The sequence below is a fragment of the Alligator mississippiensis genome, chromosome 8, assembly GCF_030867095.1.
Source record: "Alligator mississippiensis isolate rAllMis1 chromosome 8, rAllMis1, whole genome shotgun sequence".
Lineage (NCBI taxonomy): Eukaryota > Metazoa > Chordata > Crocodylia > Alligatoridae > Alligator > Alligator mississippiensis.
Window position 1 is genome coordinate 56,812,539 of NC_081831.1, and position 23,915 is coordinate 56,836,453.

Sequence of the window (23,915 nt, forward strand, 5' to 3'; positions counted from 1 at the left end):
ACTATTTCTGCTTTTGCTTTGTTTGGTTTGGGTTGGGTTTTTTGGTGACCCACATTCCTTCAGTTGACATTTATTGGTACCACCAGCACTTAAGTTAGGGAGTGTGTGTGTGTGTGTGTGTGTGTGTGGGGTAGGGTGTGGAGGGGGTTGTGAGGGGGTGTGGCTGTGTGTGGGGGAGCATAGGGTATGTTGGGGTGTTTTGTATATATGTGGGGGGTCATGGGGGAATGTGGAGACCCCCTGCATTTCCCCCATGGCATAGCAAGAGGCAGGGGTGCTCAGGGCACAGGTGCCCAGTGCGGCATGGCTCCAGCCAGCGCTGCATATTGCAGCAAGGGGCACATCCTCTGCTGCCACTTCCACTGCCACTACCTGCCAGGGCTGTGTGCCATGGGTAAAGTGTGGGGGGGTCCCCCCCACCCTCCATCACACCCACATGCTGCCCACCCAAGGTCCATGCTGCTGCTGCCCCCCTGGCATGGGTTCCACACTGCCACCAGCCCGGCCCCATGCTCTGCACTCCTGCTCACCTGCAGCCCCACCCCCACAACTTCCCTACCTGCTGCCCAGAGTCATCAGGAGACTGAAGAAGTGGTGCAGGTCCCTGGGTGCTGTAACAGTGGCAGCAGCAGCCCCACCCAAAAGCTGTGTACTGATGGGGCCAGGCCCTTCCACCCACAAGGGTGGAAGTGAAGTGCAATAGTGTATATGTTTGGGGGGTGTGTACATGTGGTTTTGCTATGTTTTTGAACAGTTCATGTTAACATGAAACTTCATGTACATTGTTATTTCATAGCTACTAAAATTTACACAAGTGTATTCAGCTAGTGATTTTGTAAAAAGTATTATTCATTTTGCAAAGAAAAAAATTGAAAATTGCACTAAAATAAGCACTATTTTCTTCAAAAAGATGACTTTTAAAACCAATGCTTCTTTTTCACAGACGATCAAGTAAAGTCAGCCAAATATTGTAAATGAAATATGATTATACTTAATCTTAACTATGCAACATTTTTTATGCCAAAAATCCCAAACCCTTTATACATCATCTATTCAGCCTTTGTGGAAGCCACTTACTCTTTTTAACACAGCTCATTTTCCCATTCTCTTATTCAGTTTGTGAGATGCTTCCTGTCATCTTTCTCTCTGCTGTTTTATTCAGCCTTTGCTCCCTTTTGCTTACTCCATTATCTCTATTTTCAAGTCTACTGTCTCCTCTGCTCAGTCTTTTGTTCCACTTTTCTCCTGAACTATCCATTTCCCTAACCATTGCTTCTTACCCAGCAGTTGTTTTTTCTATTCTTATTGGTATGCTGCTGAGTACATGTCAAGAACACAGCAACAATGTGGTCTTACAATTCTTTGGAAAGGAAGAAAGCAGACTGAAAAAAGATGAGAGTAAATTGTAATTCCACTCCACAAGCATGTGGCATTCCCATTTTTCCCCAAACAATCAACATTTCCTTCCCACGCTTTGGTATTGTTAACAAGTTAATACAAAGAAAACCAATAAACTCTAGCCCTTACTTTTTCCTGAAAATTTAGTTATTCTTTGTGGCAGAACTGCTCAGTCCCAGACCCTAGATTCCTTTAGCCAGTAGGGCTTCTCCTAATTTTCTTATCGCGTATATGTAATGAGCTGCACCTGATTGAAATCCCTCACCCTAACCATATGGGTAAACAGAAGAGCACTGCCAGCCAGTTATATATTCCCTAAATAATTCTAGTGCCAACTCCAGATTAATCTTCTCTCCTTTTTTTCTCTCTAGCTTCGTTTGTGTCTGTATTTAGTGAATGCACAAGTGGCACAACAAAGTGATGGAAAATATTCCAAATACTAAAATGTTCCCTCAATGAATTGTTACATTGATGGGTTGATAGCAGCAATTCCAAATGAAGCTAAGGCAACAAGCTGAGCACAAAGAGGAGGCAGAAGAACAAACTGCTTCAGGAACATCTTGCCCGGGTTCTTTTCAATATATTTATGAATGATTTGTTGCCAACAAATTTGGAAATGACATCTCTCTCTCTCTCTCTCTCAGAGAAAGGCAGATTTCAAACAGATTGAAGAAACCTGAACCAACATGTGTCAGCCACTAGAAAAACTGCAAAGAATGAAAACTTACACCCACCATGTCAAAAACAGCATTCTCATGCTCCTACCTTGCCAGCATTTCACAAGAGCATGCCAGCACTTCACAAGAACTCAATATCATCTTTGAATGAAACATGTCTAATGTGCGATTCAAAGGCAATATATCTAGTTTAACTCTAAATTATGCATGTACGTACCAAGACCATCTCAGCAAGGCACCTGAGAAAATTAAGAGCAGAAATGGCCTCTTAAATAAGCTTGAGAGCTCAAACTAGGGAGCTATCTTGCAAACATAGTAGATTGGTGCTAGCCTGCTTCTACTCTAATAAGGAATAATATACTACTGTGATTACATTTTCTACAAAATAAGTTGATGTAGAACTGAATCATGTAATAAGAACAACAGGACTCTGGAACAAACACATACCAAGGTGCTACCAGGCCTCTCCAATATTCTGCCTTCTAATGTCAGGTATCATACTGCAGTAAAATCCCCAGATAAAGTTCAGGAGATATCAAAACTATCACTTTTAAAAGATACAGAAGCCACCTTGGACTAACACCTCAGGAAAAGATTAACCTGGGCTACGTTACCAACCATCTCCACAGTGGATGCTGTTATAGTATGGCAAAAATGGAAACAAATTGTCCCTTCTGAAAACAAAACAAGCAACCAAACAGACAACCTCCTTCCTCTTCAAGCAGCCAGACTACCTGGCTTCAGCATGCTATACTATTTCTTGCGCAGTCCCTGTTGTTTCAGATGCGGATTGGTGACACGTGAAACAAATGCCACCCCAAGATACTTAGGAATACCCCTCTGTGTAGCTTTGGTGTGTTTGAAGGTACTAAATGGTTGCTCATGACACTGTACTTCCTGATCTCCACTCTGCTGACCCCAACCCTATTGAATGGTCAAAATCTGTGAGTGATAGCTAACCAAACCCTTTTTATTTTATTTATACATCTGTTTTTCTGTCCTTAACTTATATTTAGTATTTGTACATCCTTAATCTCATCAACTAAATCACAGATACACACACACACAACATACTATTCTACAAGAAACTTCCCCTTCTTCCTTATCTCCACTTTCTTCATCTTATTTCCTTGTAATCTCTTCCCTCTGAGTCCTTTTTATATCTACACCATCTTTTTAACTGCTCTGTGCTTGCTGTCTTAAAGGACCCTTTTGCACTCATCAAGCACTCTTTCCATATCTCCACCTTCATTTCCATGTATTCACTTCTTCTCTACTTAACCTCCAAAAACTATTTGTATAGTTGCTACCCATGCTCTTCTCTTTTCAAGCCAGCTAGCTCTTTCAAAACAGTTTCTGCCTTTTTCCTCACTCCATCAAAACTGCTCCTCTTCACGTTACCTTCACATTACCAAAGCTCTACATTATCTGGCCTCTACATTATCTGGCTCTCAAGACTTTTTTTGTCATTTCTTTCAACTTCTCTCACTTTACATGTTCTTCTCAGTCCTTACTGTCTACTACTGTCTTTGCCTTTTCTCACCTTCATTCATACCACCCACGTGCTTTCCCATGCATCTTCTTTCTCTTCCTTCAGATATCTTCTTTAAATCTAGTTCTTTCACAAGTTGCCTGCTCAGTGCCTTGGTATTGTTTACTTTATATCTTCCTTTGACTTGTTGAACAAAAAAAACTCAGAGCAAGGCATAACTTAATCTGTTATATAAAAAGCCACAGATGTATACATTACTTATCTATTTTAATAATATTCACTAAAATATAAACCATTTATTTACCATTAAATTACAGCTGCTTCTTGGAATTACCCCTACTAAAGACTGGCAAAGGTATCATGATTTTGTTAATTACAATATCATGACTTTTTTTTAATTATTTGAAAAAAAAAAAAATGGTCCAAATATGTTACACTCATGCAAAACCAACTCAGAATTCCATAAAAGGAATCAATTTAATAGTCTGCATCTTAATATCCATAAGCAGTCCTATATTAAAATTATAATAAAAGTAATTAACATCCAGAATGCTAACACACAGAGGAATAGCACCCTACTTTTGTGCATTTATGGTTTAAATAAATTTATTTTTCCTTCAAGTAAACACTGTTAACAATTTTGGTAAAAGTTTACCCAACGTGTAAGATATCTGAGGTAAACATCAAATCAGCAAGAAACCTTTATCGCAATGCCATTTAGAAAACTTTTGCACTGCATTTAAGTTTCTTACCCACTGCATCACTCAGTCAGCTTTATTCACATTCTTATTTTCCAGAGAAAATAATTACTTAGATAATCATGTGCAAGTGCACTCACATTTTCTGCTCACCCAGCTACAATTCTGTTGTCAGTTCAAGGCTGTCAGAAAAGTGCTATTTTAACAACTTAAAAAAAAAAAAATCTAAATAAATGCAATATTTGGTGTCAGAATTTTCAGCACTATGGATTAGCAGGTTACTTTAATATTTTCTTATGCAGAGTTCTGTCATAGAAAGTAGAATTGCATATAAAAAGCTAGATAATATAGCCAGACATAAATTTGCTTCTATTAATATAACATATAGTTAAGTGGTAGTATAGGTTCTAGACTTATAAACAAGTACTACTACACTTCAGCAGTACAATATCACAAGCTATTGGAAATTGAATTTCAGTTTTCATTGCAGTCATGTTATATTACATTACAGGCTTTGCAGCTCAGTATACTACCATTAATTATCAGCTATTGTCAAATTAAATTTTTTAAACCTTGATTCTCTCTTCTTCAGTCCTGTGTATGCACCTACGTCAGAGTGAGGAATTTTGCAGCTGTGGCTATGCATTAACAGCCATGCCCTGCAGGTTCAAAGGCTGTTGAGTTAACAATTCACAGCCAAAATAGGGCTCAGTACTTACAGAAAAGCAAATCATGGAATTATGATTAGCAATCTGCATGCAAAGTGGAACAAATCCAAAATTTGCAGAGTGCCGAGGAAAAAGAATCAAAGGGAATCACCGAGCATGATGCGCAATTTTAATAACTGGAAGGAAGGTCAGAAAGAAATAATTCTTTTAACTAATGCAAGTTAGGGCAGGTTGATAGGTATGTGTGTGGTTAAGCCATCTACCTAATTCTGGATTTCTACCGATTTACGTTAAAATGACTGAAAAAAAGACACTTCTTTATATTTAAAAATTCAACGTAATACTACATTTTCTTGCATATAACATGCCCCCAGTAAATCACGTACTTTCTGTTGGGAGGTGTGACAGGTACACGATCTGGGCCGACCTAAATGTGGCTCACACACCTGTTCCTGGGGGGCAACCGCCCACCTACTTGTCTGCCATGCCTTGTTGTTAATTAATTAATTGGTGTTAATTAGCAGGAGGCTGCCCTTGTACTGCCCCGCTGCCAGGGGGTGCTATCTGTGGCTCCGTTTCCTCCCCTACACTGCAGTCCACACCTCGCCGATGGAATAGATGTTTCTAATTATGCCCTTTTTTGTCCTCTCTGTTGGGAGTTACCCTGCCACAGGTAGTCCCCCCACATTAGCCATCCCTGGTAGGATGCAATCCAGGCCTATCTTTTCCCTTCGTCCTTTAAATAATTGAGAAGGATGGCCCCGGGTCTGGGTATTTTCTCCAACCAAGGTGTTGGACACCGTACTGTAGCGGTTAGGAGTCCACCTCTTGGCCGTCATTCCTACCTCCTCCGCTTGCCCTTTACGCAGGTTTGACCCTCCTCCTCCTGCCTCCTGACCGGCTGGTAGGGATTGAGTCAGGGTCTCTCGTGTCAGCCGCCCTAACTGGAAGGTTCCGTGCCTAGGGGAACCGCTCTGTCTCTTAGTAACAGAGTTCAGGTTCTTTATTACCCGCACCCCTCCACTTCTCTCTTGGCCACGGTCTTTCTGTTCCACCTAGTCCTTCTTCCTCGTATTGCCTCACAAAGAAATCAGTGCTTATGTTTTTAGCCCCTGGGCGATGTTTTACCTCGAAGCAATACGGTTGCAGACTAAGGGCCCATCTCATTAGTCTAGCGTTGTCGGTCTTCATGCTCTGCAACCAGCGTAGGGGTGCGTGGTCCGTTATCAACGTGAACCTCCATCCTAGCAGATAGTAGCAGAGTGTTTCCACTGCCCACTTAATTGCCAAACACTCCTTTTCTATTGTGGCATAATTCTGCTTGGTTGGTGTAACTTCCTACTTATGTATGCTATAGGGCGCTCTTCTTCCCCCTCTACCTGGATCAACACCGCTTCAACTGCTGCTTTTGACACATTTGTCTGCACCAGGAAGGGTTTATCAAAGTCTGGGGCATGCAGCAGGGGTTGCAGGCACAGTGCTTCCTTCACCACTTGGAATGCCTTTTCCGCCTTCGGCATCCATCTCACTTTGGCAGGAGCCCCTGCCTTTGTCATCTCTGTCAATGGTACCACCACATCTGCAAAGTGGGGTACAAACCTTCTATAATAGTTGGCTAGCCCCAAAAAAGCCCTCACTTGTTTTTTAGATCGGGGAGTTTGGTACTTCTGCAAGGCCTCCACCTTAATAATGGCTTCACTTTTCCGCTTCCTACTAGGAACCCCAGGTATTGAGTCTCTTCTTTCCCTATGGTACACTTTTTTGGATTGGCTGTCAGCCCAGCCCGTCTCAAGTCTTGTACCACTGCCCTTAGCGCTTTGAGGTGTTCAGCCCAGTCTTCAGTATATATAATAATATCATCTATGTACGCGGCAGCATAACCCATGTGGGGGGCAAAAACTCTGTCCATTAGATGCTGGAACGTAGCTGCGGTGCCATGTAGTCCGAATGGCATGCATCGGAAGTGGAAGAGCTCCCATGGGGTAGCGAATGCCGTTTTCTCTTGGTCTTCAGGTGCTACTGGCACCTGCCAATAGCCTTTCGTCAGGTCTAAGGTGGAGATGTAGCAAGCTTGTCCAATGTTTTCTATCAGTTCATCTACTCTCAGCATCGGGTAGGCATCGAACTTCGCTACTGCGTTTACCTTCCAGAAATCGACACATAGACGAATTTTTCCATTGGTCTTAGGTACCACCACGATGGGACTCCGCCAGTCACTGTGGGACCCGCATATGATGCCTTTCTCTATCATCACCTCAATTTGTGTTTTTATCTGTCCCTATACGCGTTGGGGAATCCGTCTCCAACTCTCCTGGATCACCTGGCCCGGAGGAGTTTTTATTCAGTGTACCACACCCCAAGCTTCCCCAGGCGTTTCCTGAAACACGTCTCCAAATTCCCTGACTAGTTTGGCCGCCTGTCCCCTCTGGTTTTCTATTAGTTGCGCGGCCAGTTCCACATTACTACGCTTCCCTCTATCAAAGAGGGTCCTAATTCTAGTTCATCAGGATGGGAGGCCAGGTACATACATTCTCGGTCTTCCCATTTCTTCAGGAAATTGACATGGTATACCTGCTTCTTCTTTTGTTTGTCCGTCTGATACACCTCATAATCCAAGGGCCCCACTTGGCGTATAACTTCATAGGGTCCCTGCCACCGGGCAAGCAGCTTACTCCCCTGGTCTGGCAATAGAACCAACATGTGGTCCCCCACGTCAAACTTCCTTTCCCAGGCGCCCCGGTTGTAATATCTCACCCGACGTTGCTGAGCCTCTCTGAGATTCCCTACGACCTCACTCCGAGCGGCTTCAAGGCACTCCCACAGTTGTATCACATACTGGATCAAATTCTGGTCTTTACCTTGTTGTTCTTCCCAACCTTCTTTAATCAGATTGAGTATTCCCCGGGGTTGCCGGACGTATAACAGTTCAAAGGGTGAAAATCCAGTTGAGGCCTGGGGCGCCTCTCTTACCGTAAACAGCAAAGGGGGTATCATTTTATCCCAATCCTGAGGGCTTTCAGCAACAAACTTCTTCAACATTTGCTTCAGGGTATGATTAAAACATTCAATGAGTCCGTCTGTTTGGGGCTGGTAGACTGCTGTCTTCAGGTGTTTAATCCCTAGAGCTTTACTCACTCCCTTGAAGACACGTGAGGTAAAAATTTGTCCCCTGGTCTGTCAACAATTCCCTAGGGAGTCCTACCCGAGAGAATATTTTCAATACCTTGTTCGCCACCTTCAGAGCTGATATGGTTCGCATCGGCACGGCCTCAGGGTACCTGGTGGCATAATCTAGTAGGACTAGGATATACTGGTTTCTAGTGCTGCTACAGGGAAGGGGCCCCACGATGTCCACCACTACATCTGGATAAATGGAACCTCTATCAATAGCATCAGGATTAAAGGTGCCTTTGTGGGGTGCCTCGGGTCCGCTTTTTGGCACACAGGACAGGAAGCGCAATATCTTGCCATTTCTCACAACAGTCCAGGCCAAAAGAATCTTGCCCTAATACGGGCTTCAGTTTTGTCTCTGCCCAAGTGTCCCCCCATAGGGAGTTCATAAGCCAGCTTCAAGACAGCCCATCAATATCGGCGAGGTACTAGCAGCTGTATGACCTCCTCCCCTCCAGGCTTCCCTCGTTCAGTTTGGTACAGGAGACCATTCCGTACCTCAAATCTCGGGGTCGTCTTCATCAGCTCGGGCCATAAGACCTCACCATCTTGTTGGGCTAGGTGTTCTTGCAACGTGTAGCGAAAGTCTGTCTCCCAGCTCTGCTCCAACTGAAAGTGTTCATCCTCCCACAAAGCAGTGACATCCACCTCTTGCCTAGCTTCTTCTTCAGGGGGCATTTGTTCGGTCTCTACCACGAATCCCTCAACATTTTCCTTCGACCTTGCTCTGGTTATTTCCTTGCAATAGCTCCGGCCAATCACAACCCAGTACTACTGGGTAGGGTAGCTGCTCAGTGACCCCAGCTGGCATCTGCCGGGTCCTATCGCCTACCTGAAGCCTGACCCTTACTCTCCCGACTCTTAGGAAGTCCCCGCACCAACATTGTATTTTTACATGATCTACTATCTCCCTTTCTTTGGCCAGTAGCACATTGCTCCACACCATCGTCTGTAATGAGCCCAAGTTCAACATAGCTCGAACCTTTCTTCCCTCCATTATCACTTCAACTGTAACCGCTGGTGGCTCGTCTCCCGCCTCGGGGCCACTCCTAGCTCCATAGCCACACATCCCCACCCGGATCACCGGTTGAGTGTGGATGGTTTCCCTTGCATTGGCTAACAGAGCCCGTTGTCTAGCAGCTTGCTCCCATAGGCCTTGTATCGCTTGCTGTAGCTGAACTACAACCTGTGGTTGTGACTCTGGACCCAGGCTAAGCGTCCGCTCTCTCTCTCTGGACCCAAGGATTCTCTCTCTCCTATGGCCAAACCAGCATCCTATGATGCAAACTGCCGTACGAAACGTTCCCGGCCAATGCACTATTGTGACAGGTACACGATCTGGGCCGACCTAAACGTGGCCCGCACACCTGTTCCTGGGGGGCAACCGCCCGCCTACTCTTCTGCCATGCCTTGTTGTTAATTAATTAATTGGTGTTAATTAGCGGGAGGCTGCCCTTGTACAGCCCTGCTGCCAGGAGGCACTATCTGCGGCTCTGTTTCCTCCCCTACACCACAGTCCACACCTTGCCGATGGAATAGATGTTTCTAATTATGCCCTTTTTTGTCCTCTCTGAGCCTCCTCAGTTACGCCACCCCCACTCTGGGGCTCCCCAATAATGCCCCCTCCTCTGGGGCTTCTCAGCAACTGCCCCCTCTCCGGGGCTCACCACGCCTGCACTGGGGCTTCTCAGTAACTGCCCCCTTCTCTGGGGCTTTTGCCCCCTCTCAGGGCATTCCTCAATACTGCTGCCCCCTCTCGGGGCCTTCTCTGTCAGGCCGCCCTCTCTGGGCTCAACATGCCCGCACTGGGCTTCTCAATAAGGCTGCCCCCTCTCTGGGGCTCACCAGGCCCTCACTGGGGCCTCTCAGTAATGCCCTCTCTGGGGATTCTCAACTGCCCTTCTCTAGGGCTGGGGTCTATGCACCCCCAACGCTGCACCCTCACGGGCACTGGGGTCCTCACCCTGCCGTGGGTTCCCTATGAGGCCTCCTCCAACCCCTAATAGCCTCACCCAAACCACCGGTCACAAACAACAACATAAACGCAAGCCCTTCGGCTATAAGATAAATAGAAGCCAACCGGCCCAAACAACATTCGGTCCTACCAGTGACCCTTTAACTCTCAGCAATGTTGGATGCAGCTCCTGTATCAGGTTTCCCCTCTCTCCCAGGGCAGAGAGCTCTTTCCTCTTTGGCAGCTGGCAGGGAACTGCCTCTAGTCCCAGCCCCTAGGGTTTATAAGGGAACCAGGCCCTGCCCCTTCTGGTCAGCTGACTTTCCCTGGTTGCCCCGGCAACCAACAACTGGGCTCCTTATTTCCTGCTAGGGCTTCCTCCCTAGCAGTTTTCCCCTCTTTGGGAGCAGGGCACCTCAGTGCTCTGTGACAGGAGGCAAAATGAAAGGAAAAAAATTTCCAGAGTTTTCCCCGCCACCACATGGACTCATCAGCTAGGTAAGGACATTACATGTATCATGCTTTAAGCATGCAGAAAGTGTTCTAAAGCTGTAATTGAACAGACATTCACAGATCTTAGAGTGCCTTAAAAATGGCAGATTGTGCTCCAAGTTAACCCTCAAAGGATGAGGTATTAGACTAAAGTGGTTTCTGTTATAGTGTTTTATGGAACATCTGTGCCAGATCCCACTGAGCGTTAACTTAAGAGTGCAATCACTGCCAGCTGAAATGGCGCTGCACAGGGCTGTGCTTTGCCTGAGTGCTGGGCTATCTCTGCTCTATCAGTTGTCACTGACCTGAGTCAGTGACAGCCTCTGATCCAATGCTGTAGCAACAACGTTTGGCGCCCAGGGCAAAACCTTCAGCAATAGCTCACCCTCACCCCATGCACAGATCCAGGGTGGAGGGGGCACATGCCTCCCCTTGCTTGCCTGGGAGTGCACGCAGTGGCAGGAGCTGCCCTTCCCCCATCCCCACGCTCCCCCAAACAAACCGCTTACAGCTCCATCCTGCACCCTGCCCCAACTGTACAGTGCCTGTTGGCGCCCCTTTGCTTCACTGCCAGGGGTAGTTGCTCTGCTTGCCCCCACCTTGCTACGGCTCTGCTCTGATCCCAGCCCTGCTTCCTCCCTCCAGTCAGCTGTCTGCTGCAGCCAGTGGAGGGTGGGATGGGAAGGGGAGGATCTCTCTCTCTACAGCTGCTCTGGCCCCACATAGCGCCACACCCCGGTCAGGGGAACCACAGCGGAAGGAGATACTAAATGATGGTGCAGTAACAAAGGTACCATGTGACCATGTGTAGACACGCTCAGTGTCACTCGCTCTCTTTTCTTGTAGCTCCACATTTCATGGTAAAATTATCACAGCCACTACTCAGCCAAAAGTTGCTGCCAAACTGGTAGCAGCTGTAACAGAATCGATTCTGCTGCCAGATTAGTATTAATTTCATGTTGGTTGGTATTTTTTCCCTCCTATAATTTCCAAACTAAGGTTATAGTTGATATTTATAAATGCAGCATTAGGACATAATCTGCTTAGGAATTTTGAAAAGAACAAGGCAATGAACTATATTTACTGTTGAGGAGCTTACTACATTATAAAAGAAATCATTCTGATGCACTAACCATAGAAACCAGACTATATAAAATGTGTTCAAGCACAAAGTTAAGTTTTGACGCTGTAAACAGTGAGTCTCTGTATTAATATGATTCATTATCATGGCAGCAGAGGAATTTCCCTACTTTGTCAAGCACATCTAAGCCAAAATACAGGCTCTGCATGGCTGCTGGAAGATAATTCAAGGATGCTGGAAGAAATTCCGTAATGGACAATTATGGAAATACCTATCCATAGGGAAGGCTTATTCCTAACCTACATCACTTTGTGGATGGCTTAGAAACCTTCATCTCTCAGAATATCACCATATTTAACTTAATAAGAAGAATTTTGTAAGGAATTGTTCATACTTGTATTAATATTTTAATAGATATTAGCTCTATTAAACCATGGAATTACTGATCTTTTCCATTTTCAATTCGTGAAAAGACAATTATCAAGAGTATTGGTTGATGTCAGTGGAAGTCAGGGTAGCAACACAACCATCCCTTCTGCATGCATCAAAAGTAGCAACTTTTATGGAAGAAAGGTATATCTCAACATCACCTTCAACTAAGGAACCAAATCCATAACCTGCCAGCATAATCAGAGCATCTTGATAACTCCACTCCTTCAGGTCAGAATGCTAACATACTACTGCTTTCTGCTAGTATGTAGCCTTCGCAAAAGTGCCATTAGGGTCTTCTTGCTCATTGGCATCATATAGCTAGCATTCAGCTGCCACTGAAAACAACAGACTTAGTAAAAGAAATAGTTAAATATCACTGAAATTTAATTTTACTCTATTCCATTTGATTCTGACTTTATTTACATTATTAATCATTTGTGTTAAAGAAACATTTTTCTGTCCTAAAAATATAATCCTAGGATACTGGATTGTTCGGAGACCACGAATGGGAAATTTTCACTGTATTACAATGCAAATACAAATCAATTTGATAAGTGGCCAAATTAACTATTATCCAATAATTGTTCGCTTTTCTGTCTTTCTGTAAAGGATAAATGACTCTGTCCAAGAAACTTGCACCTTGAGATGTTGTCCAGTGGGATTCTGTCCCTCACACCCACAAACCACTAAAACCAGGAGGAAAAATTATGGAGAATAATCGTTACAATTATTATATGCGAACAACTGTTTCAAAATCGTCACAATGAATATGAGCACATGCATCTTTGGGGCCCTTTTTACTCCCCACATTTTTATATAATTTAAAATATAACAAGAATACTCGTTGTGTGTATTCTGTTAAGGCACTTGCTGAAAATAGCATATTTTTCTCCCCTGAGCCCTATGCACCTCAGCTGAGGGGCTCCCAGCTGCAGGGGTACCCCATGCACCCCTGAGGCTGAAGAATCACCCCAGAGGCAATGCCCCCACCCTGAGGGCATGGAGAAACCCCTGGGGCTGGAGGACCACCACAATCCTCCAGCCCTCGGAGGTCCCGCACCCCAGGGTGAGGGTTTGCCCCTGCAGTGATCCTCCAGAAGTAGGGGTTTCAAGTAGCCCCAAGCCCTAGGAATCACAGCAGCCACAATCCTCATGATCCAGGGATTTCACATGCAGTTGCTGTGATCCCTAGGACTCAGGGGTATGTGAATCCCCCTGGGATCATGGCTGCCCACACTGTCTAGAGCTCAGGGGTGTGTGAAACCCTTGGATCTTGAGGATCACAGCTGCCATGATCCCTAGAGCTCAGAGTAGCGTGAAACCCCTGGACTCTGGGTATTGTGGTTACTATGATCCCTAGGGCTTGGGGTTTTTTTTGCTGGGCATGATGCACCCCTGTGGCTGGAAGCCTTGCCAGCTGACAGTGCTCCCAGCAGTAAGGAAGACTACTGCAAATTAAAGCTAGATAGCATCCAGCTATAAAGTTAATACACACATTTTTGATGTCTAACTTTATAACTGATTGGAGTTTTTTATTGTATGATAGCTACTTTGCATGTGTGGAGCTGGTCTCCAGGTAACTGGGCAATTAACCAGTTAATTGCTCAATCCTTATAACTTGTAGAGGGGTGATACATGACAACACATACTGTGACATTCACACTACTTTGCAACAATGAATGCAAAAATGGTATTTATGCACTTGCTCCAAAGTTTCTGTCCTGAGGTAAATTTAGTATTCATAACTCTTTTGAACATCAAATGACTTAGTCTAGCACAAAGTTGATTCATCGAACATATTTTTATGATGAGTAAGTGTACCAATTTCAGTTAAATATTTTTAAACTTCTACAGCATTAGAAAACCTTTTAAATTTTAACATTTGATATATCTGGAGTATTTTAGTTGCATACATGTTTAGTATTATATCACACCATCAGTGTTTGCACTTTTCACAATAAGTGAACATTTCACTTTGTTTTTCTTGATTACAAACAACTCTTATTTTTTTCTTGTGACTTAGAGAAAAATGGCCATCTGTGCTGCAGATAAGCACAAATGAGTGAGCAGGCAAATTTGATAACTAAGAGTTGCTCTTTGATAATAGTTAATTTTGTCAAGAGCAAAGTGTGAAGGAGGTGAACTATAGGGCTGTGCAATGCTTCTGCAGCTGATTCAATTCAGAGGAGATTCAGCCCGATTCAGGTACCGCATCTCCGAATCCGAATCAAATTGGGAGAACTGTTGAAAGGTCTGAATCAAATCGGAAGCCTCTGAATCAATTCGGAAAAGGTTCAGTGCCACTTTGGAGATTCAGCCATAGATTAAACAGGCAGCAGTCCTCACCACGCTGGATGCACACAGCTGCTTTCAGCTGGTAAGTCTGTTGTGGTGGAGGAAGGGGGGAGGGAAGGGACATAGGAGAGAGAAGAATTAGTTCTGGGACTGGGGCTGGGGCTGCCCACCCGAGGCAAGGGGTGCAGGACTTGGGGGGGGGGGTGGAATGCATGTGCAGCAGCACTGGGAACGGGGACTATACCCTGCTGCCACTTGCCCAGCCACAGCAGGGGGAGAGGGCACAATGCAGGCACAGCTTGCTCCAGGAGGAAAGAGGCAAGCAGCAGCAGGGCATAGCCCATGCTCCCCGTGCTGCTATACTGCATCCCACCCCCCCACCCACACCCTGGCTGGGCATGCAGCAGCAGGCCATAGCCCCCACTCCCAGGTCTGCCACGCCCGCATCCCACATCCCCCCACCTCCCTCCTCAAGTCCCACGCCCCCCTCTCCCAACTGGGCAGCTTGTCCCAGCCCCAATCCCTCCCTCCCCCACATCCCTTCCCTCTTCCCTCCATCCACCACAACAGAGTTAACAGCTGGAGGCATCTAAAGTGAATACTTGCCACTTAGCACAGGCCTAGTGGACTATCTTGATTTTGGTCTTATATGCCTTAGTTGAAAAAGGCTAGAAAATGAGACATCCTGTTCAAAAACACAAACTGCTAGATCTTCAGCTGATGTAAGCTGACAAAGCTGTACTGACAATAATAGAATTATGCTGATTTTCACATACTGATCATCTGTCTATTTGGTGCATAAAGGGTATAGCCCAATATCCCAAGCAGGTATTCAGAAACAGATAAATACTGGTGGACTTCCTGCTTTTTTACCACTGAGTAATCTAGAGCTATAATAACCACAGGGTTCATACTACCTAGGAAAGTAAGCCATATTCAGCCTCAGCATCCAATGTACCCATGGACTGTTTCCAACTGGTTCTCAGAAGTTACCAGTTACTTTGTGGTAAAAAAATGTGTATGCACGTACGGCACTAGCACTGCAGGCATCAACAATTCCTAATGTTCAAGACCCAGGGCTGCCCCTAGGGGGGGCGAATTGGGGCAACCGCCCTGGGCCCCGCATTTTGGGAGGCCCTGCAGAGCCAGGTGGAGCAGCAGCAGTGCAGAGCCGGGTGAAGTGATGGCTCTGTGTCCAGCTGCTCACTACATGTCCCATCCCCTCACCACTGACACCATCAGTGGCAGCTTTTTCGGGTCCAGGGCCCATGGGATTGGAACGGGGGTGGGGCCCCATATGGACTGATTTTCCCCAGGCCCCACACCCTGCTTGGGTCACCTCTGTCAAGACCATTTCAAAAGTTTATTTGGCTGATCAAATTAATGCCTTTTCCCCATACTGATAATCAAACTGAATTACAGAAGGCAATTGACTACGGCTCTATCAATGTCTTGGTATTCATGATGACTAAAGTGTGCACACTTTTTGAGAAAGTTTGTAAGGAGCTTTCTGTTATAAGGGTGATGCCATCTCCACACAAAGGAAGTAGTAGATTTGGTCATCAACCAGTGTGCTACCTGGTCGCTGTCAATCTAGACAACTAGAATGTCATCCTGTACTTGGGGGAGGAAAGGATGTCTTAGGCTGGTATCTTTTATTGGATCAGCTATGTAGTTGAGATAAAGTTAGTCAAGCTTTTCAATGCAAGATATTCTTCCTAAGGTCCCTGAACACAGGGAGCCAGACACAGCATAGTGAAAAACAGTGGTCTGTTTTCATAGTTGAATTTGGCAGTGGAGGTAAGACACAATATTTTGTACTTTCTTCTGCTTCCACCTTCTTATCAGGAAACATCTGGGTCATGTTACTGTTTCTGACCTCTTCTGCTATCAAGATTGTAAGCTCCAAGCTCCAGTAGTTGCAAGTGATTCATAGATTCATAGATGTTAGGGTCAGAAGGGACCTCAATAGATCATCGAGTCCAACCCCCTTCATAGGCAGGAAAGAGTGCTGGGTCTAGATGACCCCAGCTAGATACTCATCTAACCTCCTCTTGAAGACCCCCAGGGTAGGGGAGAGCACCACCTCCCTTGGGAGCCCGTTCCAGACCTTGGCCACTCGAACTGTGAAGAAGTTCTTCCTAATGTCCAATCTAAATCTGCTCTCTGCTAGCTTGTGGCCATTATTTCTTGTAACCCCTGGGGGCACCTTAGTGAATAAATACTCACCAATTCCCTTCTCTGCCCCCGTGATGAACTTATAGGCAGCCACAAAGTCGCCTCTCAACCTTCTCTTCCGGAGGCTGAAAAGGTCCAGTTTCTCTAGTCTTTCCTCGCAGGGCTTGGTCTGCAGGACCTTAACCATACGAGTGGCCCTTCTCTGGACCGTCTCCAGGTTCTCCGCATCCCTCTTAAATTGCGGCGCCCAGAATTGCATGCAGTACTCCAACTGCGGTCTGACCAGCGCCCGATAGAGGGGAAGTATCACCTCCTTGGACCTATTCGTCATGCATCTGCTGATGCACGATAAAGTGCCATTGGCTTTTCTGATGGCTTCGTCACACTGCCGACTCATGTTCATCTTAGAGTCCACTAGGACTCCAAGATCCCTTTCCACTTCCGTGCCACCCAGCAGGTCATTTCCTAGGCTGTAGGTGTGCTGGACGTTTTTCCTCCCTAGGTGCAGCACTTTGCATTTCTCCTTGTTGAATTGCATTCTGTTGTTATCTGCCCACTTGTCCAACCTGTCCAGGTCTGCTTGCAGCTGTTCCCTGCCCTCTGGTGTGTCCACTTCTCCCCATAGCTTTGTGTCATCTGCAAACTTGGACAGAGTACATTTCATTTCCTCGTCCAAGTCGCTGATGAAGACATTAAAGAGTATCTGTGCAAGGACCGAGCCCTGCAGGATCCCACTGCCCACACCCTTCCAGGTTGAAGCCGACCCATCCACCATGACTCTCTGGGTACGACCCTCCAGGCAATTCGCCACCCACCGGACTGTGTAGTCATCCAAGTCACAGCCTCTTAACTTGTTCACCAGTATGGGGTGGGATACCGTATTGAAGGCCTTCCTGAAGTCTAAGTATACGACATCCACCCCTCCTCCTGTGTCCAGGCGTTTCGTAACCTGGTCATAGAAAGAGACTAGATTGGTCAGGCACGATCTGCCTGCCACGAACCTGTGCTGGTTTCCCCTCAGTATAATTTGTCCTGCCGGGCTCTCGCATATGTGAGCCTTGATAATTTTTTCAAAGACTTTGCCAAGGATGGAGGTGAGACTGACTGGCCTATAGTTGTCCGGGTCCTCCTTCCTCCCCTTCTTGAAAATGGGGACCACATTGGCCCTTTTCCAGTCCTCCAGGACTTGGCCCGTGTGCCATGAGTGTTCAAATATTCCCACCAGTGGCTCTGCAATGATGTCGGCCAGTGCCTTCAGCACCCTCGGATGGAGCTCATCCGGGCCTGCCGACTTAAAGGCATCCAGTTCTTCCAAGTGACTCTGCACCATCTCAGGGTCTACGCATGGAAGTCTGGCGCCTTGCTGCTGCCTCTCTACAACCCCAGTGAGAGCCTTGTCTTGCCCCTCACTTAGGAACACTGAGGCAAAGAACTTGTTGAGGAGTTCAGCCTTGTCCCCCCTGTCCGTCACCAATTGTTTCTGCCCATTTAGCAGGGGTCCTATTCCTCCCTGGGCCTTCCTTTTACTCCCTATATATCTAAAAAACAATTTCTTGTTGTCCTTTACTTGGGATGCCATCCTCAGCTCCATGGTAGCTTTGGCCCGTTTAACTGCCTCCCCTCCCTACAAGCACAAGCAGAGGAGGTATATTCGTCTTTGGTGATCTCTCCCTGTTTCCACTTTTTATGTGCTCCCTTTTTGGCCCTTAGGCTGCCCTGGATTTCTGCAGTCATCCAGGGAAGCCTCCTGGCCCCTTTCCCTCTTTTACCCCGCACGGGGATCGTCTCGCTTTGTGCCCAAAGGATTGTTTCCTTAAGGCACAGCCACTCTTCTTGGGCTCCCATCACTCCAAAACTCCTACTCTGCATTCTTGGGCTCCCATCACTTCAAAACTCCTACTCTGCAGTGGTTCCACTGTGTTCCACAAAGTGGTTCCATTTTTCAATGTTTTGGTTTTTTACACTAATGAGTTGTGAATGCCATCAGTTCTCAAGATCAGGCCCAGAACATTAGTATCAGGCAACACATTGTCTCTTACACATTGTTGCATGATCTCTTTTTATTTTTAAACATATCCTTTAAAAAATATATGAAAAACACAATATTTTAGAAAAAAAGACAGATGAATAGCTGACATTTTAACTTTGCCTGATTTATCATTCTTCCAACATTATCAGCATTTAAAATTATGATACTTATTGCTACAAATATAATATTCTGTGTGTGTATAATACTAATTACCATTCCATCAAATGCATGCCTCATATAACAGATGCAAACAAGTATCTAAAGCTAGGAAGCTTTAGTCCCTAGCAGTTTTAAATACCTAGACAAAGATTTGATGCTTTTCTATTCATAAGCCACAGATCTAATTTTTCAATATCTTCAGGATAACTTTGTTAGTTAAAAGTAGTATGGGTGTTTTATTTCATTTAACACTGGTATTTCATAAACCACAAACAACCAAAATCAAAAGAATGATCACTTCTGAAACATAGACCTCTATGGAGTGAAGTAGTGCTTAGTAGTATATAGGAAGAGTAGGCCAAGTATTAAACATAGGGCTCAGACAGAAGAGCCCTGTAACATATAACATATATTATATAACATATATTCCCCACTGTAACATATAACGCCTTGCAGGAAGCATTCTGAGGTACAATGATCCTCCAAACTAAACAGATGTTCACAGTGGGGTCCAGAGGGGAGGGGAATCCAGATGCTGGCTGGGAGCTTGCAAGCCACTTTCCCTTAGCAACAGCCCCTCCTCCTTCCCATCCTGAGCACTGTTTTCTGAATGGGAGGGGGGAAAGGGAGCAGAGGGAACTCATTCCCCAGCCAGCACTGGAGGGTGGGGTGGGTGGATTGGAACCCCCCCCACCCCCATTTCCTGAGGTGAGGGGGCTCCAATCCACCCACCCCACCCTCCAGGGTGAGCTGAAAAAACCCCAGACCAAACTGCCTACATTCCTTTCCCTGCTCCCATTCTGAAAACAGCTCTAAGGCTGGTCAGCAGACAGATGCAAGTTACTGAAGATGCTACATTTTGAAATGTCTTCACCTGAACCCTCATGCAATAAGGGTTCAGATTTTCAAGGAATCAGGCCCTTTTAAAGTGCTTTGCAGCTATGCACTTCTGTTTGGTCTTGGCTATAGAGCACTTTCAGGGGCCAGATTGGGTAAAAATTGTCACTTCTATCTGTGGCCATAATACACAAAGAAAGTGCAAGACCAATTTAACCAGAAGAAGTGTTATGCGTATCTATACTGGAATACAGCTATAACATAGATTTTACTTTAGTTATTATTAATGCACCAAATACCACAAGATTCCTGTTATTTTTTTCCCCCTGTAACAGGGAACACTAGCCCTGTCACCAGAAGGCAGGTTGGCCCTTTTAAGACTCAAACTTTCTGGGCACAGCAGGCTGGTAAGGTGGGGGTTAAAAGCTGAGCCTGGACAGCTAGTTAGCTGACTGGAAGGGGGCAGACCAGGACTATAAAAACCCTGGGCTGGGTGGCAGTAGAGGTCTGGCAGCCAAAGGAGAAGGAGTGTGTCCCAGGGCCCCTTGGAGAGTAGTCCAGTGGCTAGAGGAGGGGAACTACTGAGGACTCCAGGAGAAGTAACAGCAACCCCAGAAGAAGGACTACAGCAGACAGTGGGGGAGCAGAAGCACAACCCCCTGAGAAACTGTAAGCTGGCATTCTGCCCTCTTTAATCATAATTTCTTGGTGATAGTTATAGTCCATGGACAGGACTGTTCATATTTTCCGGGGTTTTTTGTTATTGAACAAATCTGGTGATTTGGGTGAAGCTATTTGGGGAAGGAGGAGGCCGCATTGGAGCCCCACCATAATGTGGGAACTCTGGCACCTGCATAGGCACAGTGGTCAGGGTGCATAGGCACAGCGACAGAGAAGGCACAATATTCAGGGCTTAGGCCCAATGCCAGAGAGGGCAAGCCTAAAAGGCCAGGGGGCTGGTGCACCCAGGGTGCAACTGTGTGTGGTATTTTTTTTTCTTTCTTTTTTGAACTGCAACGTTGGAAGTCTGGAGCCTTTGACTGGCTTCGAGCTTGCAATCCCCTGGCTGGGGGTGGTGGGGAAGGGAGGGCTGTGTATGGGCCTCTGGGCTAGGGAAGCTGTACTCCAGATTAGAGCCAAAAAGGAGGGCCATGAACCCCAAGACTAAAGAGCTAGAGCCTCGGAGTCAAACCCTACCTGATGGGTTTAGACAGGGAGGCCTAGCTAGAGAGAGACTGGGGCCAAGGCCAGTGTTGTCAGAGGACCCCAACATACAAAAACAATAGGCAGTCTCCCATTTACAATATTTCCATTGAGATGTGGCACACGAGTAGACAGCAGGAAACCTTAAGAGGACTCCAGGGGTGCCCCCACATAGGGTGCATATAACGCAAAAGATGGCACTGGGGAGAGCGACCTGTTACAAGTACCCAACAAATTATATCATATCAAGTTGTATCAGTGCATAAACCAACAAAGAATACTGAAGTTATTAACATTAAAAGATAGAAATATTTTTTACACATTGAACATTTCCTTTCCCTGCAGGACCATGCACACAAGGAAGAAGCACCCCAGGAGGTGCCCTTGACTGCTGAGTGGCAAATGGTCACATCCAGAACCAGGGCTGCTCGCAACAAAGCAGTACCAGTTCCTCCAGTCTGGCTGGATAACAGGTATGAGGCCCTGGCAACACTGCAAGAGAAGGAAGGAGAGGAGGAAACCTCCAGTGAGGAGGCAACTTCACTCTCTTCGTGCTCCGAACAGGCCGAAGGAGCCAAGCAGACCCGGAGGAGGAAACGTAGAGTGATCATCATAGGCGACTCCATCCTGAGAGGTACGGAGGGCTCCATCTGTCGCCAGGACCCCTCAACACGTGAGGTCTACTGCCTCCCCGGAGCAAAGATTCGGGACGTGATGGGGATGATCCAGGCCATGATCCAGCCCACCGATTACTACCCCATGGTCCTAATCCATGTGGGTACTAATGATGAGGCCAGGAGAAGCCCTGATCACCTGATGATGGACTAGCATGCTCTGGGGGGCGTGCTGAGGGAGATAGGGGCACAAGTGGTATTCTCCTCTGTCCTACCAGTGAGCAGATGTGGAAGACAACATGAGACCTGCATCAGGGAGACCAACTGGTGGCTTCGGGAATGGTGTCTTGAGGCAGGCTTCAGCTTCCTAGACAATGACCTGCACATCACGACGAGAGACATGCTCAGGTGGGATGGGCTTCACCTTTCCCCCAAAGTTAAGCATGTGTTCTCTTCTAGGTTGGTGGATCTCCTCTGGTAGGCTTTAAACTAGGCTCATCAGAGGACGGGGAAGATGAGGGTGGAGGAAGCCTTGGACCAATTAACCAAGAGACACCCACAAGAACAGCCCAGTCCGGACCAACGATGAGCAGAATGAATACCCAGGTAAGCAACTGGGGCCCGGGCAGCACTGAGATTAGGGGGACAGTGCACACATCTTCAAGAGGCCTCAAATGCCTCTACACAAATTGCTCGTAGTATGGGGAACAAGCAGGAGGAACTTACCCTCCTGCTAGCTGGCACCAAGCCAGACATAATGGGGCTCACAGAAACATGGTGGGACCCAACGCATGACTGGGCAGTGAATATCAAGGGCTATAGGCTGTACAGGAGGGACAGGACAGGGAGGAAAGGTGGGGGTGTGGCACTCTACATTAAGAAGGAATAAACACCCTCATTTAGTAGCACAAGGTCAGATGAGGGGCACACTGAAGTGCTCTGGGTTAGACTACAAGGGAGTCGAGGGGAAAGGGACTTAACAGTGGGGGTCCTCTACAGGTCACCCAACCAAGGAGAAGAGCTAGACCAGGAATTCTTAAGTCCGCTCACGGAGGTAGTTAGGTCAAAAGATGTGGTCATCATGGGTGACCTGAACTTTCCAGACATCTGCTGGGAAGAGCAGTCAGCCAGGTCTGACCGCTCACATAGGTTCCTAGCTGAGATACAGGACCCCCATCTAACTCAGGAGGTGCATAGCCCCGCCAGGGGAGATGCCTTGTTGGATCTGGTGCTGGCCACAGGCGATGACCTCATGAGGGGGCTGCAGGTGCTCGACCACCTGGGCGACAGTGATCATCACCTGCTGGAATTCACCATCCAGCACAAGGTGGCAAAAGCCTGCAGCAAGGCAGCAGCCCTGGACTTCAGGAGGGCTGATTTCAATGAGGTAAGATGAATAGTTGGGGAAGTACTGAGGTCCCGGAGGTGAGGAGAGTCGGGTGTCCAAAAAGATGGTCGTTCCTTAAGGAGATGATCCTCCACGCCCAAAGGGAGGTAATCCCAACAAGGAACAAAAGGGGCAAGAGGGTGCAAAAACCCCCATGGCTCACCAAAAGCATACAGGAATGTCTCCTAGCTAAAAGTGAGGTGTACACCCAATGGAAGGGAGGGGCCATCACCAGGGAGGACTATACCTTGGTTGCTTGGGGCTGCAGGGGGGCAGTCAGGAAGGCCAAGGTGGAGATGGAACTGGGACTAGCTACCCAGATCAAGAACAACAAGAAGTCCTTTTTTAAATACATAGGGGGCAAAAAGAAGGTACTGGGTAATGTGGGGCCTCTGCAAGACACACTAGTAAATCTGGTTGTCGCACCAGATGACAAGGCTAACCTATTTAACGATTTCTTTGCCTCCATTTTCCTGAGCAGGGACCAGATCAGCCCGTCCGCCGGGACCCCCTTAGGCCCCAGGGGAGGCACACCCAGGCCTAGGGTCAGTGAGGATCTAGTCAGAACTTCTGGAGGGACTGGAAGTATTTAAATCAGCTGGTCCTGATGGCCTCCACCCCAGAGTGCTGAGGGAATTAGCAGAGGTCATTGCAGGACCCCTGGCACAGCTTTATGAGCACTCGTGGTGCTCTAGCATTGTGCCAGAGGACTGGAAAAGGGCCAATGTGGTTCCCACTTTCAAAAAAGGGACGAACGAGGACCCAGGAAACTATAGGCCAGTTAGTCTTACCTCAGTCCTGGGTAAGCTTTTTGAGAGAATAATCCTGGCACATGTCCGCGAGGGGTCAGCAGGGGAGGTTATGCTTAAGGGCAACCAACATGGGTTCATTAGAGGCAGGTCCTGTCAGACCAACCTGGTGGCCTTCTATGACCAGGTCACATAATCCTTAGATGCAGGTGTCGCAGTGGATATAGTCTTTCTAGACTTCAGGAAGGCCTTTGACACTGTCTCTCACCCCATTCTCATTAAAAAAAACTAGGGGACTGTGGTGTCGACACCTACACAGTCAAATGCCTCACTAACTGGCTAGAGGGCCACACCCAGAGAGTGGTGGTGGATGGGTTATTTTCGACCTGGAGGGATGTGGG

The 23,915-nt window shown here is 46.7% G+C and overlaps 1 long non-coding RNA gene across 1 annotated transcript in view; it reads left to right on the forward strand.

Annotated features, from left to right (window-relative positions):
* LOC109283275 (uncharacterized) overlaps window positions 1–23,915 on the forward strand; it is a 47,246-nt gene that overhangs the window by 13,541 nt on the left and 9,790 nt on the right. Inside the window, exons 4-6 of the long non-coding RNA XR_009464123.1 lie at window positions 21,110–21,237; window positions 21,329–21,398; window positions 21,838–21,984. This is a non-coding gene — a long non-coding RNA (uncharacterized LOC109283275). The remainder of the gene's footprint in view (window positions 1–21,109; window positions 21,238–21,328; window positions 21,399–21,837; window positions 21,985–23,915) is intronic.